This window comes from Lutra lutra, chromosome 1, assembly GCF_902655055.1.
Source record: "Lutra lutra chromosome 1, mLutLut1.2, whole genome shotgun sequence".
NCBI classification, from domain to species: domain Eukaryota; kingdom Metazoa; phylum Chordata; class Mammalia; order Carnivora; family Mustelidae; genus Lutra; species Lutra lutra.
The window spans coordinates 44,270,661-44,290,799 of NC_062278.1; positions in this window are offsets into that span (position 1 = coordinate 44,270,661).

Below are 20,139 nucleotides of genomic sequence, written 5' to 3' on the forward strand. Positions count from 1 at the left end.
TATGTACACTAAATATTCAACATTTGAATGAGATTTTGCAACCAAGAGACGTTATATTATATGATAAATCACATACTATTGGTGATATATGACAAATGGTTTAGTTTGACCTCATTTTTTATAAATGAATCATAAGGGATAATTTTCATACAATAAAATACAGACATTTTAAGATTTACAGTTTACGATCTACAGTTCAGTAAGTTTTGATAAATGTATCTACTTGTGCAAGTATTATCCCAACCAAAATCTAGAGTATTTTTACAATCTTAAAGAGTTCTCTCATTCTTTGGTACAATCAATCCACCCTGATCTCTCAACTTCATACAACCCTTATCCAATCTATCAAAGACACAGACCAGTTTGACCTGGTCTAGATTTCCCAGAAATGGCTACAGAATAGTACCTGGTTTGTGCCTGGATGTGCCTGGTTTATTTTCTTCCTAATGTTTGCTTTTTTTGAGACTCATCTTTGTTATACATAAATCAGAATTTTATAATTTTTATTGCAAATACTATTCTCTTGTATGCATGTGCCTTAAAGTATTTATCCATTCACCAGTTAACTGGTATTAGTTTGATTTCCATTTTTGGTTGTTATGAATAAAATGTTTAGGAATATTTGTGTAACAGTGTCTTTGTGGACTTTTTTTTCTTTTGAATTAAAAAATTCTGTATATATTTTGGATATAAGTCCTTTATTAGATAGATTTATTATAAACATTTTTTTCCAAGTCTGTGGCTTACCTATATACATAGGTTGTTATCTGTTGAAGATCATAATATTTAATTTTGATGAAATGGTTCAAGCATTTCTTTCTATATATATTTATTATCTTATAGATCTAGATATTAAGAGTATAAAATGGGTCTCATTGGATTAAAATCAAGGTGTCAACAGAACTGCATTCCTCCTGGAAGTTGCAGAGGATAATCTGTTTTCTTGGCCTTTGCCAGATTCTGGAGATCACTCTTTCTTTGCAGGGGGCTCCCTTCCTCCATTTTCAAAGCCAACAATACTAGGCCAAATTATTTTTTATGCTACCATCTCTCTGCTCCTCTCTTCCCTGCCTTGCTTTTCAACTTATAAGGATTCATGTGATTGCCTGGCCCAGACAGATAATCCATTGTAGACCTCCACTGCAAGGTCAGCTGATTAGTAAACTTAATTCTTTCTGCAGCCTTAACCGATCTCTGCCATGTGAGATAACACATTCGCAGGTTCGGATTATGAACATCTTTGAGGGGCTATCATTTTTGCCTACTGAACTCTAAAGCTGTATGGTACATCTTTAAATAAAAGCATTCTTCCAACTTCATTTCTTTTTTTTAATTTATCTTTTTTAAAAATTATTTCTTCTTTTCTTATATTTGTTTTCTTTTTCTTTTCCTGAAATACTTTGGAATCATCTTTTTTTTTAAGATTTTATTTATTTATTTGACAGATAGAGAGATTACAAGTAGGCAGAGAGGCAGACAGAGAGAGAGGGAAGCAGGCCCCCTGCCGAGCAGAGAGCCCGATACGGGACTCTATCCCAGGACCCCAGGATCATGACCTGAGCTAAAGGCAGAGGCTTAACCCACTGAGCCACCCAGGTGCCCTGGAATCATCTTGATGTCTTAAACATACATACACAAAATAAAACTAGAGGGATTGTGATTTTAATTTTAAGTTTCCACTTTCTCTTCTTTTTCCCCTGAATTCTTTTGAATTATGTTTTAGCATTTATTTTTACTCCCCTATTTGTTTTCCCTTCCTTCTTTTCTTTTTTACTTTCTTTTCCTTTCCTTTTTTGTCCTTTTGTCCTTTTTCTTGAAGAGGCTATTTTTTCCCCATTGTATATTCTTGGCTTCTTTATTATAAATTAATTGATCATGTACTAGGAGGTTTATATCTGGGTCCTTTATTCTGTTCCATTGATCAAATAACAACAATAATAAGTAATAAAATATAATAAAATAATAAATAATAATAAAAAATACATTACAAAATATATTTCTGCCCCTCCCCCATGCTATTAAGATCATGTGATTTATTTTACTTATTTTATAAATCTCACTGTACAGTGTTATGTTTTGCTTTAAAGGGTCAAATATATTTTGAAGCAAGTTTTCAAGGAAAAATAATTTTTTTATATTTATTAACTTTCTTATCATTAACAACATTCTTAATTTCTTTCTAAAGATTTGGATTTCTAACTGGAATCATTTTCTTTTAGATTATAGAATATCTTTTACTATTCCCTATACTGTGAAATTTCTCAACTTTTTTCAGAAAAATAAAAACAAAAGGAAATAAAAACACTTTCTGAATATAACTTTCTCTACCAATTTAAGAGGTTTTTGTTTTGTTTTATTTTTTGTTTTTAGCTCTATTAATAATTTACCCTTTTGTTTTCTGACTTGCATTGTTTCCAATAAAAAATCAGCCATTGTTTTTATATTTGTTTCTCTGTACATAATGTATTTCTCTTTGTTGACTGCTATCAAGGTGCTCTTTTGATAATTGGTTTCCAGAAATTTTACCATGACTTCTTGAGGTTATTTTCTATATTTTTATCCTACTCTGCTTTTGCTGAGTTTCTTGGATCTATGGACTTACATATCTCTTAAAGTTAGAAAATATTTGTTTATTATTTTTTTGAGTATTTTATTTTCCTTTATATTGCTCCAGAATCTGATTGTACATCTATTAAGATACACATTTTCCTTTATATTGCTGCATTTCTATTGATTTTTAGACTTTCTACTAGCTATTTTTTTTATTTTTTTTATTTTATTTTATTTTTTTTAAAGATTTTATTTATTTATTTGACAGAGAGAGATCACAAGTAGACGGAGAGGCAGGCAGAGAGAGAGAGAGAGAGAGGGGGAAGCAGGCTCCCTGCTGAGCACAGAGCCCGACGCGGGACTCGATCTCAGGACCCTGAGATCATGACCTGAGCCGAAGGCAGCGGCTTAACCCACTGAGCCACCCAGGCGCCCCTAGCTATTTTTTTTAGACAGGCACTCTAATGATCTGTCTTTAAGCTCTAGTTTTTGATATTTTTTGTTTATAGTGTCTAATCTGTTATTCTACCCATTCAGTACTGTCTTTCATTTCAGAATCTTATAATCTGGAAATTCCATTTATTTCCTGTTTTATAATTTGTTTTCCCTATTATGTTCATTTAAAAAATTTCTATATGTATTTATCACATCTGTTTTTAAAAACCATGTTTGATAATCACCTTATATTCATGATTTCTGTTGTCTTATATTTACTCTCTTATACTGATTTTGTTTTAGATCAAAACAAAAATTTGTTGTGAATTTTATTGTTGAGTATCTGTATTTGTTGTTTTTCTTTAAGAATGTTTAGTTTTGTTCTGACCAGCAGTAAAAGTATTTGTGGCTCAGCTTGAGTTTTTTCATGTCTTACTAATACATTTTATTATCTAGTCTAAACTTCAGGGCCATCTTCATTATACTCCTAAGAATATGACATGGGAGTCTCTCCTGAAAGCTGGGTGCTCAATGTGGACAATTTGATCTCAGATTCTAAATTGAACATCTCTCAAACCTACACAAGTTCCAGAAGTTTTTCAGCATATAACTCCTTGATATTTATTCTTTTTTTTGGTCTAATTGAGTCTTACACTATATGTACCTTATTACTCAGCTACAATCCATGTACACCTAAAGAGTTTCCTGGATGTCTTTCTTCTATATAGCTTCCTACTCTCTGGTATTCTATCTTGGAAATTCCTGCTGCTTCAGAATTTCTGAATTTTAATACCTTTCAACTTCAGCAAAGCCATTCTGCTTAATCTTCACTACTCCAATCTTTGGTAAATGTTTCAGAGCAGAAAGTTAGATAAGCAAAAGATTCATGTGATTAATTTCCCTAATTAAATTAAAACAATAACAAACAATATTCCTAATTTAAGAAAATAATAACAACTGTAATAATAATTAAAAAACAGGTTCATATTTTTACTTCATCTGGTTAGGTAACTCAGTGGAGCTGAATAAAATTACCTATTTGTTCACATTCACTTTGATACCTTGCATATCTAGAGAACTAACCTATTAGCATATAAATGGTAAATCTGCTTCCTCCTACTGTTAAACTACTCAGATCCCTCCATGATTAGCATATGTAAGTGCAGAAGGGGAAAAGCAAAATAAAAACATTTTCAAAATGAAAATTTAAAAATGAAAAGTTCCAAAAATGAACTTTTATGAAAGAAGTAATACCTTTCGTAAGTTATTTGTTGCATTTTATGAATAACAATTTCTATAGGGAATTCATCAGAGCATCTACACATTTGTACCTAACAGTTGTAAGCATCCACCTTCATGAATATTTTGATAAAAAATTGTGAACTTGAAGAATTTCATAAAAGAGTTATCTGGCAATTTTTTAAAAAAATTAAGAAATATTGACTTTAGATTCTACTAGAATCTAATAGAAATCTAATAGAAATTCTATTAGAATTAAGAAAGGAATATTTGTTGATCACAAATAATTCACTAGGCATTGTTCTGTTGAGTTTATATACTTTCATTTAGTCTTTACAGCAATGCTGTGAGTTATGTTATTATCCCTTTTTCTACATAAGTAAACTTAATATGGGAGTTTATTTACCAAGATCTAACAGCTATTAGTTTCAGTGCTGGAATTTCAACTTAATTATATTAGTCAGGAATTCATTTTCTTTCCCCTAAGTATGGTGTTTTTTTTATTATTATCTATTCTATTTTTTTTTTTTTTTTTAAATAGGGACAAAGTTCACATGAGTTACTACATGTAAAGTACCCGGAATCATGCCTGGCACCTAGTGAGGGCTAGTCTGTGTTTTATCATCCATTTCACCTCCCTCCAGCCCACTCTTCCCAACAGCTAATAGGACCCTCTCTTTCTTTCTTTCTTTCTTTTTTTTTTTTTTTAAGATTTTATTTATTTATTTGACAGAGAGAAATCACAAGTAGGCAGAGAGGCAGGCAGAGAGAGAAGAGGAAGCAGACTCCCTGCTGAGCAGAAAGCCCGATGTGGGGCTTGAACCCAGGACCTGGGATCATGACCTGAGCCGAAGGCAGCGGCTTAACCCACTGAGCCACCCAGGTGCCCCTCTATTCTATTTTCTAACTGTATACCACATGTAATCATACAGCCAACATCTGTGTGAGCACAGGTCACCTGTGTCAGCAGATGTTACCTGCTCCTCCTCCTTTCTTCTAAACCCCCATTCACACAGGCATATTAGTGGAAGATCTAGAACATCTAAATAGTTATGCCTAAATTATTTCTTTTAGGGCCTTGGAAAGTCTAAAACTAACTTTAAGCAGAGTATCATAATGATTAAAGGAACAGGTGATGAAATCTGGACAAGTACTTGGGATATTCCTAAGCTTATCACAGTAGCATAGAAATAGCACAGTTATGAGAAAAGCCCCTCTAAAATTTTATTAAGAAGTTATGTAAGAAATTAAAGAGGTTAGCATTAGAATCATCTAATTTGCTCACTATATTCCAGACTTCCTGGGACAATAAGCTAATCACAGCTCAAGAGCCAACTGCAAAATGTTTTATGAGAATACTGTACTTACAGTAATTGGTAGTGTTTCATCTAGAAATCATTTTTAAAATAAACTCAAATATAATTCAGCTATATTGCTCTCAAAAATCTATACACAAAAATTGGGCAGTTTAGTTTGCTTGGCTTTATATACCTTTTGGCCTTAGGAGAAATAATAATACAAAAATTCTCTTACTTAAGACTGAAAGTGCCATTAACCAAGATTAATAATAGAGGTAGAAGTATTAAATGCTAATCTACAAGAGACCTATGAGAACTTCAATACACAGATAGCTAATGCCAGTCTGTTTTAATAACTTTTTAATTGTGTGTTAATTATTTATTCATTAAATTGCTTATTCTAGTACTTTATCTAGAGTCCCTAGTGGCCCTGGATGAAGGAATTCAAGGCCCCAATTGCTTGTAAACAACTAAGCAGACATTTTTATTGCATTTAAATTAGTTGTGATGGGAAAACACAGGAGAATAGGCACTGACCCCTCTCAGAATTCATGAGCTTACAATTATGTCCTGAATCAGAACTCTCAACATTTAAATATCTGCTCTTCTATCAATTTAATTATGTTGATTATTTTTTGGATTCAAAACTAGAATATATGAATTTATGGTAAATGCATATCATGAGAAGAGGGGGGCAGACTATCATCTGATTTTGGTATGAACTGGACCCATAATTATACAAATGATACAATCTTTTTTTAACAAATATTTATTTGGGGTCAAGGATATGGAATAACATAATGCAGTCTCTGATTTTGATGAGATCATAATCTAGTGGAAGATGCAGTTATGAAAATAACATATTAAAATATGATGAGATAAATGTAAAATACTATGAAGTTACAAAGGAGGAGGCAAAGATTAGGAGATTCACATTTAAGTTCATTTTTCAAGAATGACTAGGATTTAACTATGTCATCAGGCTAAAATATGTATGGGAATGTTGATTTCCTGTGGGTAGCAGAGAATGGAGTAAGAGTAATTAAAAACTATAGTTGAGAAATAGTAAAAGGTCTGAACTAAGGAAATTGTGGCGGGATTGAACAAAGGCAGGACAATTGCAAGAAATTCTGCTGAGATAGAATGAATGTTAACTGAATATGAGTGAAAAGAGAATAGATAGTTCAATATGATTCTAAAATTTTTAGTTTGCAGTTATGATGAAGCTATGAACTAACCTTGGGAATTATCAAAAGTGGAAACAATCTAATCATGCTAGTGGTTCTTAATTTGTGTCCTTAAATATCCAAGAGCTTGGATATGTCTTACTCTTTCTAATGGATTCTGCTACATTAGGTCTTTGGAAAGGGCAGCACTGAAATTGTAATAAATACATTTAGTAGTATTACAAGTTCTAAAGGAAGGGGAGTGGCAGTATAAGAAATTGAGATTCAGTTTGCTAACAAACCCATGCACAACACGACCTCAAAGGCTATGGGGAAGTTAAGTTTTCACCATATCTGTGTACATATAAGGTAGAAGTTGATTCTGAAGGATTTAGTTATAAAGAAAAATCAGGAACCATTAATGTAAGGTTATACGTAAAGGATATAGAGACCAGGAGATCAGAGGAGGCAAGAAGAAATGGTACACATTTCTATGTATCTCTAAGGTAGATTCCAATTATATAGTGCAATCTCTTTGACCTTTGTACTGTCTGGTACTGCACTTGGTGCCCAACAGAAGTAATGCATTTTACAGTGTCTTTATGCCTGTTAATGTCTATTTCTCCAATAACCAAACAACTAGAAAATGTGAAAGATACTCTTCCTGAAAACATGGATTTTTTTAAATCATCAGAGAATTGTATAAAACTGTTTTTAATATCTCAAACTCAAGAAAACAATTTCCAGAATTACATTAATTAAGTGAGATCAGACTAACAACCTGGTGAATTGAATAAAGTGACTTTTGAAAACATATAAAGGAGAATAATTCCTTTCAATAATTTCTGCCCCTAACTTGAATTTTAAAATAATTTTCATGTGCTAACTTCAGCAGCATATATACTAAAATAATTTTCATTAAAAATACTGTCTTTATTGTTGAATATTTTTATATTGTCAAATATTATATTACAAAGGGATTTGTCAAAAAGTCCTATCAGATATTATCAAATAGATTGAGATACTAAACCCAAATTTTAGTTGCTCCAAAGCACACATTCTAATTTTTTTTTTTTTAAGGAGGCTTCACAGTCAGCATGAAGCCTAACATGGAGTTTGAACTCACAACCCTGAGACTGAGACCTAAGCTGAGTTCAAGAGTCAGATGCTTAACCAACTGTGCATCCAGTCATCCCTCCAAGGCACATATTTTTTTTTTTTTTTTTTTTAAAGATTTTATTTATTTATTTGACAGAGAGAGATCACAAGTAGACGGAGAGGCAGGCAGGCAGAGAGAGAGGGAAGCAGGCTCCCCGCTGAGCAGAGAGCCCGATGCGGGACTCGATCCCAGGACCCTGAGATCATGACCTGAGCCGAAGGCAGCGGCTTAACCCACTGAGCCACCCAGGCGCCCCCAAGGCACATATTTTTAAATGACAAATGACATGTCATTTTTTTAGATTATGTGTGTATTAAATCTTTTTCACCTCTCTTTTGTCCACTGTGCCATAAATTAAAACACACACACACACACACATTCATGTAAGTACATAAACAAAGTTCAAATGAAAAGTTCTGAAAAATCATAAAATATTAAGGAGCCAATTCCATTTAATTTTGTATTTACAAATCTTTGGAAGATGCTGTGGAAACATTTTTTTTTTTCACAAAGTATCAACTCTGGAAGATCTCCAAATCTATAAAATGGCATTCCATGTAAAATTTTTGGTATAGAAGAATTAATATCTCAGTGCAAGGAAAGATATTTGGAGAAAGTACTTATTTTGGTACTAAAAAAAGTGTAATGTTAACTACAGAAATATGTGTGTATGTGTGTTTGGGGGAATCTGTGCTTGTCTAAGAGCATTTATTGTCTAGTCTTTTGTACATTGTGATTATTCTTTAAATGAAAAAGGAAAATAAAAAAAGAAATTCAACTTGATTGCTGAGAAATATTCATGCTGAAGAACTCTGGGAAAAGAGTAGATTCTCAATAAATATTTAATTATGAATTAGGTGTCATTCCTTGCAAACAGGAAACTTGAGCTTATGGAATAGTACCACCATGACAAATATCATAAGGATCTAAAATTCCTGTCTTAATACCAACTCAGACATTAGTAGACTGACTCTGTAGTATTAGACTTGTTTTCTGTATTCTTTTTGGCCAATACAGAAGGAAATAAACATCTAGAAGTAAAATATACATATTAGCTTTTGATCACTGAAAATATAATGGAATTTTTGGAATAATTTCTAATCTTTTGTTAGCAATTTCATAACTTTACTATTTATCATATAATTTTCAACTAATTTTGAGCTAAATGGTTTTAAGTGTTTTTTTCATCAATTGCATATCACTTTTTTTTACCTTTTTAAATAATGAAAATGTTTATTTTTGTGGTTGCATCATCATCAACTACTACTTTTATTACTACAATTACTGAAACTAATATTAGCCAGTATGTGTTGCATACTTGGCTTAAATACTGAGTATTTTATGTGCATTGTATCTTTAATATTCATACTAGGTATATGAATCAATTATAGGACAAATACTACATTTAAATTTCCATTTCCAGATAGGAGACTAAGACTCAAAGAAATTTATTTATGTGTCTCAGACTACTCAATCAGTACATTGGAAGAGCTTGAAATCAAATCTGTATCTGTGCCACACAAAGTTCAGATACTGCCTTTTTCAACATTGTGCTGTGTTCCCCAAATATGGAAACAGAATATTCTAAAAACAAAGGCAGCTAAGAATTATTATTATTATTTTTTAGTATATCTTGTTTTTAAAAGACTTATGTATTTCAGAGAGAGAGAGAGAGAGAGAGCATGTGCATGTAAGAAGAGGTAGGGGGAGAGGGGAAGAGAGAGAATTTCAAGTAGACACCTTACTGAGCATGGAACCTAATGCAGGGCTTGATCCCAGGATCCTGAGATTATGACCTGAGCTGAAATCAAGAGCCAGTCACTCAACCAACAGACCCATGCAGGTGTCCCTATTTTTAGTACATCTTATCAGTAAAATTAGTATATGGGGTTTATAAGAAAACATTTTTGATTAATATTATAGAATATCCATCCATAAACTTCTTAAATCACGGGAACCCATGGGTATTCTCTTTACATTGATTATCTGAGGTCTAGAATGCATATGGGAACCTGAAATCATCAGTTTAGACTGCAGCATACAGTTATTTCTGTATTTTATTCCATTCTTTAGCCTAGTTATTATTAGCATTTTAAGAACTCATAATTTGAGGAGTAAAAATTGCTTCCAGAAGTTTTTTGACATGTGACAAAATGATCATAATTTAATATGTCCCATGGAAATACAAATAAATTCTGTTTTTTGTTAACTTCACTCTTTAGACTGGGTGTTATATGTACGTGATAAATTACTAAGCTCTACACCTGAAACTAATACTACACTGAATGTTAACTAACTGGAATGTATAAAAACTTGGAAAAGAAAAAGAAAATTTGGCTATTTAGTAAAACACAAACATGCACACATTTAACACAAACAAAAACTAAGGTAACCTGGAACCCTGTAGGAATGAGACCTTGTTATATGCTTTCCTAAATTCAATAAAACTAAATCTTTGTTGGAAAAAATTAATATATATATATTTACAAATATGACGTAATTTTAAACCTCTCTGTTTTATTTGGCAGGACCATTAGTCAAAAATGACAGTAAGTTCATGATCACATTTTTTATATTCATATAAACATTACATTGAAGCAAAACTCAAATGACTAGACCATTAGGAAACTTCCTGTATTTTAAACAAAATAGGCTAGGTTAAGCTGAAGTGGCTGAAAACAAAACAAAACAAAAAAAACTTACTGATCATTTTCATTGCATGTCCATTGTGAATTTTCTGAGGCCTTGGCTCTAATTCCATCTCAATCAATAATTTAGGGGATGTGGCTTCCACCATCTGGAATATCAGTCCCCATGGTAAGAAAAATAGAGTTGATGAATTGTATACAGACCCTAAGATACTTGCATTTGAAAGTCACATTTGAATTGTGCTCTTGACAAATAAAAATTATATATTTAACAGAATGTTTTAAGTTAGAGAATTACAAATATATTAATTTAGTCAAAATGTTCTTCTCAGATAGCTGAAAGCCCTATATAATCAGCATTATTTCTCTGTTGTGTGAGGTATCCGTTTTCTTACTTCCTTTATGTTTCAGTTAGTGGTTCTAGAAGTAATATGCACGAATGTAGTACAACAGAACTGAATCTGACAACTGCAGCATATACTGCAATATTATTTCATATTACTCTTGAATTTGTCTATAGAGAGAGGTTGAGTGTTATTTCCTGAAAGTAATTCTTTATATTAACAACCTAAAGGACTATGAATGCTGAAATCATTCAAAAAGATTTAATTAAACTCTCAAAATGTTAGTTTTATTTACATAATTTTTATTTTAATGTTTTGACATATCTCAACTAAACTTCTTTGCTTGTAGAATTCAAAGATGTAGGCAGAAAAATAATTTTTGAATATATAAATAAAAACGAATTTTGAGTGGATACAGTTGGATTTTTTAACTTTAATTTTTATATAAATTTGTTCAAACACAAACCATTTTTAAATCTTTGTTACTAGATAAAGCCAATTATGAAAAAATTATAACTATATAATTACTAATTTTGTTTTAGAAAATAAATGTAAGCAATATGTTCCTTTGCTCATTTTAGATCTTAGTATATTTACATTTATAATATGAACCAATTTAAATATTCTGTTAAATAGGTACTTTGTCATATATTTAATTATACTTTTTTTTTCAATCAACAGTACTTGTTGAACTCCTAATGTAGTCCAGGAATTATCTAGGAATTATGTTAGGCATTAATATGAATACTACCAGCCTTTTCTTTGCAGGTCAACCTTATCTTACTGTACATTTTACTCTGGATCTTAATTCTCTCTTTTGCTAATAAAGTATTGCTTTAGTTACTGCGACACATAAAAAAGGTGTGGAAAAATCAATGGGGTCCTAAAAGTAAACAGTGCCTCTCAATTTAGCTACCATAGCTACATGAAACCCATCTATAGCACAAGATTAAAAGATCATGAAACAAGTCAGTCTTATATATACTTTGGTTTCCCTTAGAACACAAAGAGCTTGAAAAACCATGGTTATTTTTATATGTCACTGCTTGCCAATTTAGGTTTATTGTTTTCTGATAGTCTAAAATAAAGTAATTATACTTATTTCAAACTGTATTTTAATAGAAATATTCCCCAGTATATTATTACATGTCTTTGGAGAGGTGAACCAGTATTTTTAAAAATTAAGTAACTACTAGTACACTCTATTTAATGCTTTTATGCTAACCATGTAGCAGATAAACATTTTCAGAATTTTATATAATACTATTTAAATTTTGTATTTGGACATCATTACAGTTAATCTAACAACACATCTCATATGTAATAATGGAACTTTAATAAATCGGTCTATTATGGACATTTGTTACCTGTCCAGTAAACAATCAGTATTAACTACCAATAACAATTCTCAATTCTTTCTGAATATTTTGAAGAGATTTTAAAAGTGAGTTTACTTGATAACAGAATCCAGAGCTTCTTTATGTTTCTGAGGCAATATTTGGGTTTTATTTTTATTTCATTGGTCTAATCCTGAATTCTACATATTTAATAAACATCATCATCAATTCTGTTCCATGTGTTCTTTGGATAAAACAGAACACAGTTTTAATCATTGTTTCTTTCCTATACAAATATTTTTATATAGGAAATCATTGGCCTGGATATAGAGAAGATGGATTTGATTTGAAATATATATTTTACAAATAGCTGTTTCTGTAAGGGAGACATAACAGTAAATTTTGTGGAAAACCTTGACTTCATCTTTCTCAACATCTCCCTAAATTTATAAAGAACATTTCTAACATTGTCAAAAAATTATTTGTTCACAGATTACAAATCATTTATGTTACATTGAACTTCACCCAGTTTAGCTCTACAAAACCATCTGTGTTACTTTTTTAAAGAGTGATTACCTGAGAAAGTAATGTATTCTTGGCATAAATATTGATGGACATGACATATTATGCATATTCAAAGCAAGTAGGTACAGAAAGGGGAAATATGGAGTGATTTGTTTGTGGCCAAAGAAAATACCATTCAAATATTTACCTTATCAACAACAACAACAACATAAAAGCCCCTTAAGCCTATCAGAAACAAAGAAAAGTTTCAATTGTGTTCACATTATAGAATCTCATAGCATAAAAGAGTCATCACTGGTAATTTATTCTCATTTGCCTTTACTCAATGTGGAGGTTCACAGGTGGGAGATCACACGATGGAATGAAGAATGTGACAAAACAAGTCAACTATATTAAAACTGCATGAAACAACTTCACAAAAAGGGATGGAGGGAAAGATATAGTCTTAGAGAAACTTTGGAAATGAGTGGAATCTGTAAGATTAAAAGCAAAGCAGTGGCAGGTAAACATTGTACTATGGTTGAAAACCAGTTTATGGGGTCCACAGGTTGATTCTGATACTGATATATACATCTGATATACATATCTGGTGTGTGTGTGTGTGTGTGTGTGTGTGTGTGTGTGTGTAATAAATACTGGAAATGAGCAACTGAGTGACTGAATGGTAGGTTGTGGAAGCCAGGTTTCTCAGTTTGAATTTATGGATAAGTATGAGGAGGAGGCTAGAATGACTCATAGGTAATGGATTATAGTTGGAGGCAGTATAAACTCCCAGCTAAATAGAGATACATATATTTGAATATAAATTATGTATAGGTATATGTATATATACAGATTAGTATACACATGTATATTTTCTTAACGTGTCAGCTAGGAGAGCCTGGAAATATCAACACCCTAGTAGCAGTGTGGACCTCAATGTACATATATTGGTTTTCTAATACTGTTATCCAATAAGAGGAGCAAGGGCTTCTTGGAGAAGCCCTTGTCTGATCTTAGCAATATATATTTTTTAAATTTTTAAAGATTTGATTTATTTGTCAGAGGGAGGGAGAGTACAAGCACGGGGAGCAGCAGAGGGAGAAGCAGGCTCTGTGCTGAGCAAGGAACTCAATGCGGGGCTTGATCCCAGGACACAGGTATCCTGACCTGAGCCGAAGGCAGTTGCTTAACCAATTGAGTTCATATGATATAAATAAATTATTTTGTAAATAAATAATTGGAAGAGAAGGGACAAATCTCTCTTGTAGAATAATTCCACATAATTTAGGTGAATACTTCACCCTTTATACGTGTGATCTGTGTGTGGTGACTTTCTTTCTAAGGGTACAATATGGAAACATGGGGGGGGAAGGGCGACTTTACAGTAGAGAAACCTGGCAAACACTATTCCAACCGCGTAATAAACGTCAATGTCAACAGTGATAAATCATGTTTATAGTATGTACCCTTGATACGATGTGGAAAAAAATGGCACTTTATAGCTACGGCCTTCTTCCCAACAAATCATAACCTCAGTTTGATTATGAGAAAAGCAGCAAACAAATTCCAGTAGAGGGCATCTTGCAACATCCTACAAAATCACATGTAGAAATAGGAAAGTCTGAGAAACTGGTATAAGCCTAAGAAGCCTGAGGAAACATAACATGTAAATGTAATGTGGTACTCTGGATCAAAAACAATTTTAGATAAAAACTAAAAGAATCTGAATAAAATATATAGTAGTAGTGTATATTAAGTGCAACAAATGTGCCATACTAATGTAAAATAGTAATTATAGAGAAACTCAGTGAGGGGGTATATGTGAGTTCTTTGTACCAGTTTCTCATTTTGTTTGTAATTTTAAAACTATTTAAAAATAAAGCCAATTAAAAAAACATTTGAAACCTTTATTAAATAGTTACATTTCATAAATATTTTTTATCAGCAAAGTCTTATTTTTCATGTGAAGATTATATCAAAATCAAAATCTTACTATTACCCTAGACACCTGTCATAAATCTACACCCAGATTCTTTAATGCATCTTTAAATTCTCCTGTGTGCAGGAATGAATAGTTCATGGCTTTGCATTGTGTGTCTCTATGTTTTAAAATCTTTTTTTTTTTCTTTCATACCTTAGCCCTCTAACCCTTTCAGAAGCAAATTTTGTTGTTTTAATATGACGGTAATTGCTATATGCTACTCTACTCAGTATCCAATAGTATCACCTCAGGGAAAGGAAGAGATAAGTGCCCTATTGAGTTTAAATAGATTTATTCTGCAGATTTGCCAAACTACATTTTATTGAAAAAAAAAAAAAACCTGTAAAATGAATCTGAATCTGTTTCAATTGCTTCATTTTTCTGATGGTGAGACTTTTGAGTGAAATTTTATGTGGGTGTGTCTTATGTGAAAAATGAAAAAACAAATAACCGTTTGGTATGAACTCTACACTTTTGTCTCTGATTTTACTGGAAAATTTCTTTTTTTTTTTTTTAAAGATTTTATTTATTTATTTGTCAGAGAGAGAGAGGGAGAGAGAGCAAGCACAGGCAGACAGAATGGCAGGCAGAGGCAGAGGGAGAAGCAGGCTCCCTGATGAGCAAGGAGCCCGATGTGGGACTCAATCCCAGGACGCTGGGATCATGACCTGAGCCGAAGGCAGCTGCTTAACCAACTGAGCCACCCAGGCGTCCCTGGAAAATTTCTTTAACAAGGCAGCTCTTCAATACTTTTTCAGGAACAAATTGTGATATCCACAAGAATAATAGTTGTATGATGACCCGTAGCACCTTCCTTTGTAAAGAAGTAAACCTACATATTTTTAATAGCACATGAGTTTTGATCATTCAAATTTTTTAATAGATGAGAATACTATGAACAACACATGGAATCAATCGAATATATCCTTTTCTTTTTAAAAATTGGTGGAGATTTTTGGAAAAATCTAATTCAAAGCTTTCAAATTTAATTCCAGGGCACTGTCATTGAATAAAATCTTTAAAATGTATAAATTGTGAACTGTTCAGGTTGAGAAGGAGTGGAGGGGATGAAGAAAAAAAGTTCTTTATTCTTGTTCCTAACCGCTCCATCTCCTTCGTCACAGAATCTTCGTTCAAATCAGAACATGGCCTGAAAATTAATGACAGATCCAGTGCCTTCATTTATCAATATGCTTTTAAAGGGATCCTTTGGTGGTCTCATGGTAGATGACAGAACTAAGCTTGATATATATTCAGAAATATTCAGAAAGAATAGAGACCTTGAGTCTCTGATTGCTTTTTTTGTAATTTAAATTCAATTACCCAACATATAGCACATCTTTACTTTTTGATATAATGTTCAATGATTCATTGTTTGTATATAACACCCTGTGCTCATCACATCATGTGCCCTCCTTATTCACTGCTTCTTTTTCCACTATACCACACTTCAATCATAATTGTGATTGTGGGGGAAAAACCGAAAACTTATTTATTTATTTATTTATTTAACATTTTTTTTCTTTATTTATTTGACAGAGAGAGTGAGAGAGAGAGCACAAGCAGGTGGAGCATCAGGCAGAGGGAGAAGCAGAATCCCTGCTGAGCAGAATCCCTGCTGAGCACAATGCGGGACTCGATCCCAGAACCCCAGGATCATGATCCAAAGGCAGATACTTAAACCACTGAGCCACCTAGGTGTCCCTGAAAACTTATTTAAAATACATGACCTAATTTAAAGGAATTGGATTACATAAAAATATTTGGGAAAGTAATTTTTCAATTCAAAATCTCAAATTGTTCAATTACTTTTTTTTAAACCTCAACTAGTAACAGTGTCTTCCTTACTCCAACAAATCTCTGTACCAGACCCACCTATGCTGTTTTTCAACATTGTTCTTACATCAGTATCTTCCATCAATAACTTTCTACAGTTCAAGAAATTTATTTTAAGAGAAACATGTATTCCAAACCAATTGTCATTAATAGAAGTTAACTGTCAAAATAAAATCATTGAAATCAAGAAAATTCTCCCTAGAAACTGTTATATGTCAAAAGCTGTTCTTGTTTTGTTAAAAGGGGATTCAACAGATTCATTGTTTAAGATATTTTAATGCAACTTTGAACCAAACTGATATTTCCTTTTTGTTGTTGTTTATATACAATGACTTTTGATATATCTAATTGTTTTTTATATAATTGTTTTTCTGAATTATTTGAAAGTTACAGACATGATGCCTTCTACCCCTAAATACCTCTGTGTATATTTCTTCAGAGACATTGCTTCACACAACTATAGTGAAATAATTAAAACTAGGAAATTAACAATACAGAACTACTACCTAATCTATAGACCTTATTCAAACTCACTAATTGAGATTTCTTTTTGGATGATTGGAATAGAAGATTAGAGTGATCTTTCTAAGGGATAATTTGCTAATTTTCTTTCCCAATTTTCTTTTTCCACTTTTTCTAACACATCTAATACTCTAGACACATGCTGTTTCCTGAAAACATGTATCTTCACTCTACCTTCTTCCAGGAAGAATGACAATATATCTTTCTCTCTTAGCTTCTTCTTTACTCCAGACAGAATTTGAAAAGCTATTACTTTGTATTAATTTTTGTCTATATCATACTATGACACAACTATATCTACTTTTTTTAAACATCAAGAGAACAAAATTGTAAATAGGATCATGGCATTGACTTAATTTTATAAAATCTATTTTTTTGATTTTAAAGCAATTTATATTTATTATGAAAAACAGAAAAAAACCAATAATATGATTTTGAAAAATTACTTCTATGCTATACAAATATTGTTTCAATTTTGGAAAGCAGTATCTCAGTGTATGTACAAAAATGTGCATGCATATCTTTTACATAATGTGATCATATGTATATTAACATTTATCCCAAAACATGCAATAAACATTTTTCTATATCATCACTGTGCTTATTTATTTTTTTGATGAATGAATGAATAAATAAATAAATACATCAGAAAATTCATGGTCCTGAACTTTAGTATCTTTCTGAATTAAAAGCAATCATTGATCCAATGACAAGAAAATTTAACTAGTCTGTCAGCAAATACTTCTAATTCTATGATCAGAGCTTTTAAACTTGTTAGCTTGGACAGTGTGCAAAATGAAAGTGTTGGATATGTAATCTTAAAGTACCGAAGGAAATGAGTTAGCCTATAAAGATTCTTTGTGGAAAGCAATAGAAAGCAATTCTGGTAATTAACCAGAAACATAACTAAAAGGATATCAAGGAACTTTGAGAATTCATGGAAGCCTGCAGTTGTCTAGAAAAATGAACCGGGACTATTGAAAACTTATTAGTAAGAACTGTAGTTAAGATAACACAACTGAAATCATGTGTGTAGGATCCCATTCTAACCACTCTCACTAACACTGGAGTCTTGCTGTCCCTGGACTGTTTCAATGTTGTCACTGTGAATAACCTTTCTATTTTGACAGTGTCTTTGTGTTAACTTTATATCTGGAGAGAGGACATATGATTGCCCACACCTGTGTGCCCACACTCAAGAACTAGGACAACAGAATGCAGTATATTCATGTAATGGAATACTCAGCAATAAAAAGAAAGGGAAAAAGAAAAAAAAAGAGAAGGGGGAAAAAAAGAAAAAAAAGTTAGAAATACTAATATACAAGAAACATAGATGAAACTCAAAAAAACTGTTAAAGAAAAGAAGCTGGACACAAGACAATGCATCCTGTATGATATATTTTTATATGAAACTTAAGAACAGGTAAGACTAATCTGATAATACTAGAAATCAAAGCAGCTGCTGCCTATGAGAGATGAACATGGACTGGACGGGGTCAGAAAGCAACTGTGGCCTTATGGATATATTCTATATTTGGTTGTGGTAGTGGTTACAAATACTAGTATTTACTAGGAACAATACAACAAAATTTGATGTATGTTCAATTTTTTTTCCATTTTTTTCACTCTTTACATTATTATTTTACCCTGTTATGACATATTTACCACAACCAAGAGGGTTGAACTGGAGAGTTATTGTAAAACATTACTAAATTTCTTTAATTTCCAAAGACCTTGACATAGTTCTTTTGATGCCATTTAAATAATTGTTCATAATTATTCATCTTCATGATGTAGCAGAAGTTAGGGATGTGGATTCTGCCTCATCCAGGTCTGCTTAGAACTCCAGCTCTGCTACTGACCAACTGTGTAACTTGGCTGAGTGGCTTAACATTTTAGCTTGGGTTCTTCATTCATAAAACGACGATGATCACAGTACCTACCTTTTATAATAAAGTTAATACTTGGAATGTGGTAACTGCTCATGGGTATTAGTTATTATTATTTGAAAATCATCGTTCAATTTCTAAAATGTCTTTGACCCTTTTTATATTGCTATCTGATGTTGACCATAAAAATGCAAGGACAATAAATGAATGAATTTATGAAGGACAAATCACTGTAAATCTCTTCTAAATGAGCACCCTAAAGTAAAAGATGATTTTAGAAGACTGACCAGTTTGACCTTGGCCTGAATTTTCTTTTAGAACCAATTCTCAAAAGGTGCTGCTGGGAAGAGCTATGCAGGAAATACTGACCAGTATTTTGGAGAGATTTTGTAGTTAATTACACATTAGCAGACAAAGAACTAAAGCCTGTCAGGAGAATTCATGACACAAACAACCAAGATTCTCAGAAGCTACAGCAAAAATATTTGCTTACTTGTTAAATAAGAAGTGCATTTACTCATTAGAAGATATTTGAATCAACACACATAGTAAACACTTTATTGGAAATTGGAGATTTGAGTTTTAAATATAAATAAGAAGGAATAAAGGCATTAACATTTCATTTTTGGTTGATAAGTAAAAGGAGATTTTCAACAAACAGCATTTTCTATAAATTCAATTAAAAAATATTTAAAACGAAGGCCATATTAAAAACCCCATCATGATCTCAGGGTCATGAGAAAGAGCCCCACATCTGACTCCATGCTAGGTGTGGAGTTTGCTTAGGATTCTCTCTCCCCCGTCCCTCTGTACTCCCCCTCTGGCTCTCATGCATGCTCTTTCTCTCTCTCTTTCAAAAATAAAGATAAAAAAAATTAAAAACCCTGGAGTAGCTAAAACTTGTCATTAAAACTTTCTTCTTTTCTTGAATTATTTAAATTTTCTTCATCAGTGATGCGCCATTTTTATTTTTATTTCCTATCTCCCACCCTCATGTATATATACTTTCTTACCTAGACACTCAATATATTCATAGTGTGGTCCATTATGTTTCTTCCCTTGGGAGAAATGTAATTCTGAGTGGTCCCTGACACCATAAAGGGATTTTGTAAAATGTATTCTGGTTTGTTAATAATAAGTGTGTGAACTTGGATAAGTTAGCATCTCTGTAGTTCAGCTTTTGTGATTGTAAAGTTGGGAATTTAATAGTGTCGCCTCCTAGCTTTAT